Source organism: Perognathus longimembris, chromosome 14, assembly GCF_023159225.1.
Source record: "Perognathus longimembris pacificus isolate PPM17 chromosome 14, ASM2315922v1, whole genome shotgun sequence".
NCBI lineage: Eukaryota > Metazoa > Chordata > Mammalia > Rodentia > Heteromyidae > Perognathus > Perognathus longimembris.
In genome coordinates, this window is record NC_063174.1 from 41,207,130 (window position 1) to 41,219,690 (window position 12,561).

The window sequence follows — 12,561 nt, forward strand, 5'->3', positions numbered from 1 at the left end:
GAAAGGGAGGGAGGGAGGAAGAAAGGAAGGAAGGAAGGAAGAGAGAGAGGGAGAGAGAAAGAAGAAAGAGGAAGCAAAGAAGATGAACAGACAGAGAAAGTGAAGAAAGAAAAGAAGGAAGGAAGATATAGGAAGGAAGGAAGGAAGGAAGGAAGGAAGGAAGGAAGGAAGGAAGGAAGGAAGGAAGGAGAAAGAAAGGTTGGCCATCAGAGAGTAGGACCATATAAAGAAAGGCATTGTGTGTGGCCTCCCCTGCTTCTGAACATGAAGCTCAGAGCCAACAGGTTTAGGGAGTACCTGTTCTTACTATTCGCTAACTTCCAGTCAAATAAATCACCTCCCAAATCACACTTCATGCTTATCACCTCACTACACGAGATCAGATTGTGGTTCAAGGCCCTGCAACCCCTTCCAGGAGCCTTGTAACTCAGCCCTTTGAGAACTCTTCACCTGTCTCCCCTCCACCCCATGCTTTCCACTGGGCAGTGTCACAGCCAACCCCGTGGCTCCTGCTTCTTCTTACTGTCACAGCTCCTCTCAGTCCTTGGGGGACTTCTGGATTCTTCCACTAATGGAGGAGAGGGGAGGAGAGGCCCTAGAAGAAAGAAAGCCTAAGGCCATGAATTATGAGGAAGGAAATAGATCTGTCAGCCGCAGAGGGAGAAGCCCCTTGTTTTAAGAAGAATGACCACTATTCTTGTTTTCTCCAAAGACCAAGTATGAGAGGTTGAAGCTTAGTAATGACAGAAATGACAGATCCAGGTTAGAGTCAGAGAAGTGTTAAATGCCAGGAATTAGGTAGAGCAATGTGAAATCTGATCAACAGATTTTAAAAGCGGGCGAGGGTTTTGCACACCTGAGTAAATTCCCTCCGTCAGAGTTGAAGGGTCGGGGTAGATGCGGTAACCCACCACGTCCTGAGGCATACGTGGTCCCTTGTGGTCCTTGCACAAGTCTAAGGCAGAGCTGGGCTGAGAATGCATGTGCATGCCCATTGCCAACTGTGAAGTCTGACTGGGGCAGCCCTTCAGTTGCAGGATGGATTTGTTCTGGCTGGCAGGGATAGAGCTACCTGGCTACTGCTGCTTGGTTTTATTTATCCAGAGAGGTTAGAGGGCAGGGTGACCACTGGAGGGAAGAGGAAAGCTAGAAAGGGCTTAGGCTAGCACACAGTATGTGTGTGTGGGGGGAGTAATCTTGTTGAAGGAGCTGGCCAGCATATATCCTCCTTCAGGAAGCTCTCTCTGGCTTAGTGTTTCCCCTCTGCTTCCCTAGCACCTTGATCCCTAATGAGTCTGGCCATACTGAGATGATCTAAGTATTACCTCTGTAAGAAGGGTTTTTCTCTCTTTTCACCAAACTGCAAGTTCCTTGATGGTAGCCATTAAGCACATCTGCACTCCCATCTACAAAGCAGGCTGAGGCAGAAGGGTCACTGGGGCCCAGAAAGTTGGGAGTCAGCCTACGAACAGAGTGAGACCTGCCTCTTTCAAAACAACAACAAAAACCCCTGGAAATTATGTTGTGTTAATGTGTGTCGCTGGGCCCTGGCACAGGGCATGGATCATGGGCAGGATTTGACAAATGGCTCTTGACTAATTGGCCTAGGGAACCAATGTGCCACTTTAGAGGACTCTGTTCTTCCATTATCCTCAGCGGTCGTCTCAAAATAGCCGAGCAGAGAGCAACAAGACAACTAGAGAGATGATTCAGGAAACCAAGGCTCCATTCTACTCAGTCAATAGTGAGCAGCATGACATGATTTATACCTAACATCTCCCTCCCTGTGCCTCAGTTTCCTTATCTACAAAATGGGGCTAAGGATGATACTGATTCACTGGATTGTCTTGAGGAAAAAGAAAAAAAAAGCAGTTGAGCTCTTGGGTGCGCAGGCGGTGAAAACATCTTGAGAAAGGTCTTTAAGACTTATACAGAGGTAAGAAGTTATTAATAGCTTCATTATTATTCTTACCCACAAGGCCCAGGGAAAAGCAGCATGCGGCAGCCCCAGCCCCCGCAACCCCCCTTTCCATACTATTTCTGTACCTGGAAAGCAGGTTCTTGGAGTGTTAGTCCTTGTTTTGCCACCGTTGGGAAAGGAGGGTGGATCTTGGGAAGAAAGGCCTCCCTTGCCACTCCTTGGTGCTTTCAGCAAACGCTGACTAGAAAGCAGGACAGGGAGATGCCGGCCAGCTGCCGGGTAACAGGTGGCATCTTTTCTCTGTCACCTCATCCGATGCTACTGTGGTGCTGGTGAGGGGCGGAGGTGACCCTTCCCAGGAAGGCTCATGATTTGGACTCTATCTGGGGGCAACCTGTTTAAAATCTCTGGCCCATCTTCTTCAGATTCATGGAATTCGGACTTGAGCCTGGCCCATATGTCCAAGGAAGTGGTTCTTATTCCTCCTCTGCCTTCTGGTGGGCAAGAATGAGGAGTTCAAGATGGTTCATCCTTTTTCTTCCCACAGTCCCCATGCCTGGAGATGGAGAGTGGTGGCCAGAAATGCAATACAGCCATCTTTTCCCCTCTGCTGTACCATTCACTTCCCTACCACACAAGTGGCCCTCAGCTGCCCTCCTCCAGGGAGAAGGGAACCTAAATATAGGAGAATCCAGATGGGTCAAGTCTGACAGTGACCCCATGCTCCATAAAGTCCTGTTGACAACAACCATTCGGTCAGCCAGCAGAGTCCCAAGGGTGTAAACCTCCCAGAAGAAGGCCTGATCCAAGCCAGATGCTGGGAGCTCGTGCTTGTAATCCTAGCTACTCAGGAGGCTGAGATCTGAGGATCATCGTTCAAAGCCAGCCTGGGAAGAAAAGTCCCTGTGAGACTCTTAATCTCCAATTAACCACTCATAAACCAGAAGTGGTGCTATGGCTCAAAGTGGTAGAGTGCTAACCTTGAGCAAAAAACTCAGAGACAGTATACAAGCCCTGCGTTCAAGCCCGACAACTGGTAAAATTAAAAAAAAAAAACACACACACACACACAAAAACCGGTCTGATCCCCCTGATCCTGGGCCTCATTTTTTTAGCTAGCCCTAAACTAAGCTGTGGAGATCAACTTGAGGGCACAGCAGAACTGTAGAAGAGGGTTCTTCACTGGTCTGGGAATAACGAAAATCCAGATCAATAGTAGTGGGTTTAGACAAGAGAGAGAGCCAGAAGAATATCTCTGATGTCCAGGGAAGGTGGGAGTCTGAAGCAAAGTGTTAGAGTGAGGCTCCACTAGCCTCATCCAGGTCTCTATCTGTAGGCGGTAAAGCAGCAGCCCAGATTACTAGCCTCCTAGGACAAGTCCGTTATCAGACAAATGCAGCCTGATGGAATGGGAGGAGGTCTCTCAGCTCCACCAGCCAGGTCTGCTTGGCTCCCCCTCCCCACGAGGCCAGCCAGGTCTGCTGCTGCTGACTTACAGTGTTGCCCTCAATTCTATCTTTAGCTCTGGCTGCTGGGAGCCTGAGTGACAGTCAGGGTGGGAACTTGTGCTGGGGTGGGAAAAATTTTGCAATTGCTGGATTTGCTGAGAAAGTGGCACTGACTGCAAGGAACAGGGACCAGGTCATATTCATTGTTGCATCCGTAGCGAGTGCAGTGGAAGGTACTGAGCTTCCTGGATGCTGGCTAGATGGACAGATGGATGCATGCATCCATACATGGAACAGAGGATGAGATCAGGGCCATCTGGTCCATAGACCAAAACATGGATTGAGAAGGAAGTCTGCGTGATCTTGGCCAAGTGATTTCCTTCACAGCTTCAGTTTCTTCATTTGTGGAAGGACACTAGAAACGTGATTTTCAGACTATGGCTACCATCTTTACTTCCACTGTTGCCTTTTTTTCCCCACAAATAAGAGGTGCTACTGGGTGTGAGGCAGAAGGAAAGAAAGTATTGGATTGGAAGGGCTCTTCTCTTTCCTTCAAGATTGAGTCATTTCTATCACTCCTGGATACTGAGATTCCTGCAAAGCCTTCTGCATCTTGCAGCAGGTGTTAAGAACAGCCAATCAACTACTGTTTTTCATCAGGACTGATATGAAAATCCCTTCTCGGAATAATAAAACACCACAAGCTCCCTTCTAGCCAACCATTTCTCCAATAAGAGGGTGCAGAGTATCCGAGGGTGGGTAGTAGAAGCAGGGTTACCTTGGGCTCACTAGGCATGACCTGAACCTCCAGACAGTCCTAGAGGAGACACTTGTGTGGGTGCAGAGCTAGCAAGAAGATTTGAGGCAGCTCAGAGGAAAGCATAGTATCAGGAGAAGGAAGTAGTCAGGACACAATCCTCCCCTGTCCACTGGTAGGACCCCTAGGGTACAGCAAGGCCTTTGAGCTTCCAAGCAAGGATGTTGTGGCTAAGGATCTGGAAGTTGGAGGCTAAACAGGGAGGAAGTCAGGAAGATTCTTAAGGAAAGGGAAATGGCCTGTATTGGGAACTTGGGTCAATTACTTTACCCATTGTTCCCTCAATTCCTTTCTCATCCCTTCACTGAGGTATTCTGATCAAATTAGAGTACAGATGTGAAGGCATTTCTTTTTTTAAAAAACAATTTATTGATTGATTTATTTAGTGCTGGTTCTGGGGCTTGAACTCAGGGCTTGGGTGCTGTCCCTGAGCTTTTGTGCTCAAAGATTGTGCTCTACCACTTGAGCCACAGATCCACCTCCAGTTTTTTGTTTTTTTTTTGGTGGGTAATTGGAAATAAGAGTTTCATAGACTCTCCTGCCTGGGCTGGCTTCGGATTGTGATCTTCAGATCTCAGCCTCCTGAGCAGCTAGGATTACAGGCATGAGCCATCGGCACCCAGTTACCTGAAGATATTTCACTTTCCTTCCTGTAGCCCTCTCCTCCCCTTTTCCCCTTTCTTTCCCAAGCCAGTGTTCTGCTCCAGGCTTCTTACTAAGCTCAATAAGGAGTAAGTTCCTGTTTGGACCCTGCACATCAACCTCCAGCTCCAGCTCATCCCACATGTTGTGTCCAGGAGCAATATCCTCCCTGATTAGAAACTGGCTGCTGTATAGCTGTGCATCCTACATGGTGTCTGGCTTATCTAGCCTGCCTCAGCCCACTCACTGGTCACTGCCCAGCCACCGGCCCTGACATGGCCCTTCTGTAGCCAATCAACTCTGCTTTCTCCTGCCTGCCAACCATTCCCTTTCCATTACATGCAATTCCTTCCTTTCCACTCTGCTACACTGAGTAGATGCCCTTTGAATAATCAATTACCTATCTTTTCCCCTCCAGCAAACCTTTCCCTTGTCCTCCCTTCACTGAACTATCTGAAAGACTAACAGGTAGCATGTGTATGCATCGGTGAGGTAACTGTCTATGGGTTCTGGTAAGTTCCTTGAGGGTTCTCTTCCTAGTGGGATCATACCCACTGACTTCCCGTTGTGAGATTGGCACAGGATGCTGACTGGCTGGCAGCCTTTCTAAGAAGAAAGAGGACCAGGTCAGGTTTGGCAACTGGAAGAAGGTGGGACAGCCTCAGGTGCAGAGGCTATAGTGACCTTTATGATAGGTCACAAAAGTGTGACCATGTGATGTCTTGTTCTGACCCTACATCTCAGAGCTTTGTGCTTTGACATTCAGAAACACCAGGCTGTGGGCTGGGAATGTGGCCTAGTGGTAGAGTGCTTGCCTAGCATGCATGAAGCCCTGGGTTCAATTCCTCAGTACCACATAAACAGAAAAGGCCGGTAGTGGTGCTGTGGCTCAGGGGGTAGAGCGCTAGCCTTGAGTAAATGAAGCCCAGAGACAGTGCCCAGGCCTTGAGTTCAAGTCCTAGGACTGGCAAAAATAAATAAAAAAGAAAGAAAAGAAAAGAAAGAAACACCAGACTGGAACTGGGTGCTGATGGCTCAGGCTTGTAATCCTAGCTACTCCAGAGGCTGAGATCTAAGGATCACAGTTTGAAGCCAGCCTGGATAGTAAAGTCCGTGAGACACTTATCTCCAATAAACTACTCACAAAAATCTGGAAGTGGAGCTGTGGCTCAAGTGGTAGAGTGCTAGCCTTGAGCAAAAGACAGCAGCACCCAGGCCCTGAGTTCAAGCCCCAGGACCAGCAAAAAAAAAATAAATAAATTTTTTTTTAAAGAAAAAAAATTAAAAAAGAACCACCAGGCTGGAACATAGCTCAGGGGTAGAGTGTGTGCTTAGTAGGTATGATGTCCCAGGTTTGATCACCAGCATAAGTGTGGTTTGGGGGGGTGAGGAGCAGAGGGCTCATAAAATGCATTTTTGCTGCTCTGTCTGGCCATGAAACTCAGAGTAACCTTTAGGTGCCTTCTAGCCCCACAATCTCTCTGTTTATTGTTCTTGATGGAAAATGAAACAACAACAACAATAAAGAACCCTTCCTGCCAGAATTAATTTACCAAAATAAACAAAATCTCTGCTTTTCCTCTCAAAGACAGTCTCTGAATGTCAATCTTGGGCAGCCAGACTGCAGTTTCAAGTGGGTACAGCCAGTTCAGTTACAACTTGCAGGTGAATTACTGTGGAGGTTATGAGAAAAGGGGAAAACACAGTGAAGAGGGAGAAAAGTGTTGCCCAAAGGCTGAGTTCAGAGCTCATGCCTGCAATCCCAACTACCCAGGCTTCATCCCTGGCTAGAGGTCAGCTAGGAGAGAAAAGGCTAGGAATACCCAATCTTGGTGGCTTGGGCCTGGAATTCCTCTACACAGGAGGTGGAGATTGGAGAATCTTGGCCTGAGACCAGCAAAAAGGAAGACAGCTATCTGCAAATAGCTAAAGCAAAAAAGGGCTGGAGGCCTGGCTCGAGCCTACTGTTTATGCCCCGCAAATGTGAAGTCCTGAGTTCAAGCCCTAGTACCATCAAAGAATAAACAGTGCTGCCTGGTAGTTCTTGTCCTCATCTTTAACTTCTGTTTTCACTGCAGGGAATTCTTGTTTGTCCACTGTCCTATTTGCAACCCTTTTCTGACATGGGTGCAGATAATGGGATGCCAAATTGCATGATTGCTTGCTGGCATTTTGCAAGTGTTTGCCATCTAGGACCTTTGGTTCATTGCATTGGACCTGTGGATATGGTCTCTTCATTTCAGACCTGCTGGGGTGGTTAACTGGATACAGGCTAGAAACATAACCAGGCCGCAGGTTCAACCTCACTCCTTCACCCTAAGAACTATACAAAGAGGGACATGGCAAACCAGGAAAGCAGCAGCAGGCGTGGATGGTTGCTGCAGAACTGCTAGAGCTGGCAAGGAGGAGCTCAGGTAGGCAGAGCACAGACTGGAGGGCTTGGGGGTGGAGGCTCTGAGTGGCACCAGCTGGGGACCATTAGAGATGAATTTGGGGGAGTTAAAAGCAGCAGTGATTAAGTCTGAGAACATTGTCTCCTTCTCTGCAGCCCCTGCCAGGAACCAGCCCCTGTGATCACACTCCTTTCACCACGATGCTCCCCAGGGTTTGTCAGGAAGAGCAGGAGAGGAGAGAAAGGACCCACCATCCCCCTCAGATGCCCCCTCTTTCAGCTCTGTGCTGTCTTGGCCGGCCTCCTTGTGGCTTTGTGCTTGGAATGGTTTTCTTTTCTTCTTTAGTCTTTTCTGGGGCTTGAACTCTAGGCCTGGGCGTGTTCCTGAACTTTTGTGTTCAAGGATAGCCCTCTACCACTAGAATCAATGGCTCTATTTCTGGCTTTTTGGTGGTTTAATTGGAGGTAAGAGACTCATGGACTTTCCTGCTTGGGCTGGCTTCAAACCTTGATCCTCAGATCTCAGTCTTCTGAGTAGCTGGGATTACAGGCGTGAACCACAGGCACCTGGCCTGGGGTCTTATCTACTCAGACCTTAGATAGGACAGTGAGCCAGTCTTTTTTTAAGGTGCCTAGTATTAAAGCAGACACAGTCACATCTTCAAGGGGCTCATGGTCGTTCTTGGGATCAAGGTAAACACAAATAACAATGGAAACACACAGAGAAAATGAGAAATCATTTCCTTATAGGCAACCCAGGAAATTTCATCTTTTTTATCTCAGTTATGTGACTTCCCCAGGGTTCTGTCTAAGAATAGTTTGTACACAACACCCCATGGAGCCTCTTTATATCCTTCCCAGAGAGACAGAAAAGTGGCCCTCAGTGTCTCTGGAGGAATATCTAGGCAGAGGGATTTTGGTAATAAGATCTAATTCACAATTGAAAGAGCAGACTACATAAATTGTCTGCCATGGACTCAATTCAACACTGCATACACAGCAATAGAACACACACGACTTGGTTCTAGGTCTTAGCCTGAGCAGCGACAAACTGAACAAGTTTTGCCTCTGAAGTACTTACTTTGCATACATTTTTTTTTATTGTCTTTTTTTTTGAGACAGGGCATGCTAGGCAAGCACTTTACCACTAGGCCACATTCCCAGCCCAACTGTCCCCGACGTCTTTTTGCTCAAGGCTAGCACTCTACCACTTGAGCCACAGCATCACTTCCAGCCTTTTCTGCTTATGTGGTACTGAGGAATTGAACCCAGGGCTTCATGTATGCTAGGCAAGTATTCTACCACTAAGCCACATTCCCAGCTTCAGGAGCATGGTTTTTACATGGATTTATTTTATTTTTTATTTTTATTTTTTGTATTTCTGCACTGTGCCTGCTAGCTCTTCAGTCAACAGGACTAAAGTAAGAAAACCTGAAGGATTAATGTCGAGTCCTCTAAGGTCCACACACTTGTCCTTTCCTTTTGTCCATACACAGTTCTCAAAGGCCTTTAGAAGAGGTTCAAGGAATCACCCAAGGTCACAAGGTCTAGAAGCTATTCTGCTATCTCTCACTGATCTACTCTAAAACCTCTGGGAGATACTCCACAGCTCCTTGGGCTGTATTCTTTTTTTATTTTTGGTCAGTCGTGGGGTTTGAACTCTGGTCCTGGGCGTTGTCCCTGAGCTCTTCAGCTCAAGGCTACCACTTGAGCCACAGTGCCACTTCCAGTTTTCTGGTAGTTAACTGGAGATGAGTCTCATGGACTTTCTTGTCCAGGCTGGCTTTGAACCGCGATCCTCAGATCTCAACCTCCTGAGTAGGTAGGATTACAGGTGTGAACCACCAGTGCTGGCCGGGGCTTTGTTGTTGTTAAGCCAACCATTGTCAAATTCTTCTGGGAAGCCAATGGGGTTGGCCAGGGGCTATAGACATTCAATGCAGCAGAAGGGAGAGAGTTCCTATGGAGAGGCAACCTGATACAACTTGTATCTACAGAGCCAGGTGCCATCATGGTGACCTAGATGGGAGCAAGGGGAACAACAGGGAGTGAGAGCTTGCTACACTGAAAACAGACAGCAGCTGCCAGGAAGGGGAGGGGGCCTAGGGCCAGGGAGCCTGGCTCGTGTTGCCACTGAGTCCTAGATGCCACTGGCCGCTGGCTTCCACAAGGTGGGAGCCCAGGTCCCACTCTACAGCTCCTCACCTGCAACGGGGCAGGCAATACAGTGCCCAAGCCAACTGTGACTCTTACCCTCGCCTTTGATGACAAAGTGCTACATAGGTCATACGCTCAGATACAAAAAGCAGAAGAAAAAAGGCAAGATTTTCTTATCAAAGAAAGTTATTGAAGCTAAGTGTGCTGGGACATGCCTATAATCCTAGCACTCAGAAAGCTGAAGCAGGACGAACTGAAAATCCAAGACCAAGACCAACCTAGACTCATCTGAGACCCTGTCTCAAAAAAAAAAATCATTAAATAATTTCCAAGTGCTGAAGATGCAGGCATTTACTCAGAGATGAAAGGACAGTCTATGCTCCAGCTGTTTACAGTCCACTAGGAAGGGAAGCTGGCACACAAACATTGTACACAAAAAGGAACGTGGCTAAGTGTCATAAAGAGAGGATTAGACACTGGCTTAATAAAAGCAGAGCAGAGTGAGGCATCAGGAAAAGCCATCAGTCTTGAAAAGGGCCTGGAATTCAATCTGGAAGATAAATGCATGACAAATGCCTATGATTCTAGGTCACTGAGCAGTTTCCATGGCTGCAACCTTCCTTTCTTACCGGGATGATGATGACAATGCTAACTACCTTTCTCAGGTACTGATTTCATCTTGTCATTAGACCCTCCCCTTTCCCTCCCCCATGGGGTTCTTATCATCCTATTTTACCACTGAGCAAATTGAGACCTTAAGAGGTTAAGCAACTTACCCAACATCAATCAGCTGGAAAAAGTTAGGGGAGAGATAGAAACTCAACTAAAATTAAATTGAACCTATAAATAACTGCTGTTGCCCAAAGCAAAAACCCTCCCCATGGATTCTAGGGAAATATGTGCAATTGTCCTGTGGAGCCCAAACCCTGGTGGCTTTTATATCTCTCAATGTCGGGCTCCTGCACTTTGGGAGGGGCTGAAACTAACAACCGCTAGGCATAGGACAGATCCTAGGAGAGAAAATCAACAGCTTGTACATGTGACTTCTGAAGGATCAGGTAAAAGCCTTGTGAGCCTAACATGCATAATATTGGAGCCTGTCTCTCAACCAAAGATCTTGGCTTTAGCCTTCTCACAAGGACCTCTGGATGGCAGTGTTTTCCTCCCCCTCACAGGTAGAGGGAGCTATGTCCACTGCATGTGGTGCTGTCACTTCCTGTCAGTGTCCCAGTGCATCAAAGCCATTAGTCCCCAACTGAGATGGAGATGACCTGTTGTAATCCCTTCATTTTATGCATTAATAGTAGTTGAGGGCAAAGCCACCTGGATGTTTTCCCTTTGTTTTAGCAAGGGGCATCTCACCATTAAGCACTGATTTGAGAGTTATGTCCCTTGTTGGCAAAAATACATTAAAAGAATCACAACCATCGTGCATGAATATTGAGAATTTCATTCTTGCTTTTCATATTTTGATCGACCTGCAATGCACCCCCCTCTCCCGCCTTCTGTAGCAGAGGCACGAAGGTGGGTGGGAGTGCAGAGAGCAGAGGAATGCATTTCTCTAATGCTGAGGAGAGACTGTTGCTGCTGCTGCTCTGCCCTTCTGCTGCTGTCTGGGGTGGTACATCCAGCAACTCTGCTGTGTTGAAGGCCAAGAGCCATCCTTGTGTCTGCCAACTTCCTTATTGTTCTGACCTGCTGGCAGTCAGAGCCAAGCTGATCCTTTCACCCTCCTGGCTGCTTATCTGGGACACATGATTTGTGGAGAAGAGCCTGCCAGAGACAGTCAAGAATCTACCTATCAGAGGAGGGCAGCAGCACTGACATGCCAAGTCTGCTCCAGAGTCTCATGTTCTTATTGTCCATCTGGAACAACGAATATCTGGGCTCAGTGGCCACCACTGGGCCACGAGGTCCAGCAGAGAAGGCATGCAGAAGCAGAAGATGACGCTCGTGGATCATCCACATTGCTCACTTTCTCCTAGTACCCCCAAGCACCCATGCAGACCAGTTTCTGGGCTTCCTCCCCGTCCCCCCCCCCCCCACTACTTTTTTTCTAGCAACTAAACCCCTGGTCTGGAGAACAGGGTAGGGTAGGTTCCCATAGCAATGGGCCTTTTAGCCGTTTCCATGACAACCAACACCCAGACCATTTAGTTGCTAGTCAACTGACAGCTGTAAGGAAAGCAGATTCAGTTTACAAGCTGAGGGAAAGGTCTGGGAATCCTGTCCAGAGAAAAAGATCCGACCACCCCAAATGACTCAGTCAACGCCTGTATGGGTCCAGAGCTACTTTCTACCTTGTCACACAAGGCTGTCCTTTCACCCCATTCCTGACACACACAGGCAAGCAGCTCAACCAAGTATCCCTGGCCTTTAAGTAAAACACACCCTAGTCTTTCTTCCAGTTGCTATCTTCAGACCACGGAGTCCTTGGGAAAAACCTTGTTTAATATGACTTTCACCTCCGCCCACTCTCACACACAGCTCTTCTCTGTGCTCATGTGGCTCCCATATTCCATGACTTCTTTGTTCCCACATCAACTCTTTACTGAAGCATCATTTGCCTTTTGGACCATCCTAAGTGAATGCTAATCAAGATCTCTTCGTTGACCACACCTATTTCCTTATATGTTTTTTTGGATGTATCGGAAATATTTTGGGTAATAGCTCTCCAGAATCCTAACCATCTAGTATATGAAAAGTATATGGTAAAACATCTTTTTTTTTTTTTTTTCCAGTCTTGGGGCTTGGACTCAGGGCCTGAGCACTGTCCCTGGCTTCTTTTTGCCTCTTGAGCCACAGCGTCACTGCTGGCTTTTTCTGTATATGTGGTGCTGAGGAATCAAACCCAGGGCTTCATGCATGCTAGGCAAGCACTCCACCACTAAGCCACATTCCCAGGTCCAAACATCAATATTTTTAAATAATGAAAAATATTTAACTAGCATATAGTGAAATAATTTTAAATGTACATTCAGGCTTCCTGAATTTATTTTGTTGTCTAGAGCCACTAAACATTGAAAATAGTCAAGAAATAGTCAGGTTCCAGTGGCTGGCTCCTGTAATCCTCAGGAGGCTGAGATCTGAGGATCTAAGGAACCCATCCCTGGCAGGCAAGTCTGTGAGACTCTTATCACCAATTAACCACCAAAAGTTGAAAGTAGAGCTGTGGCTTAAGTGG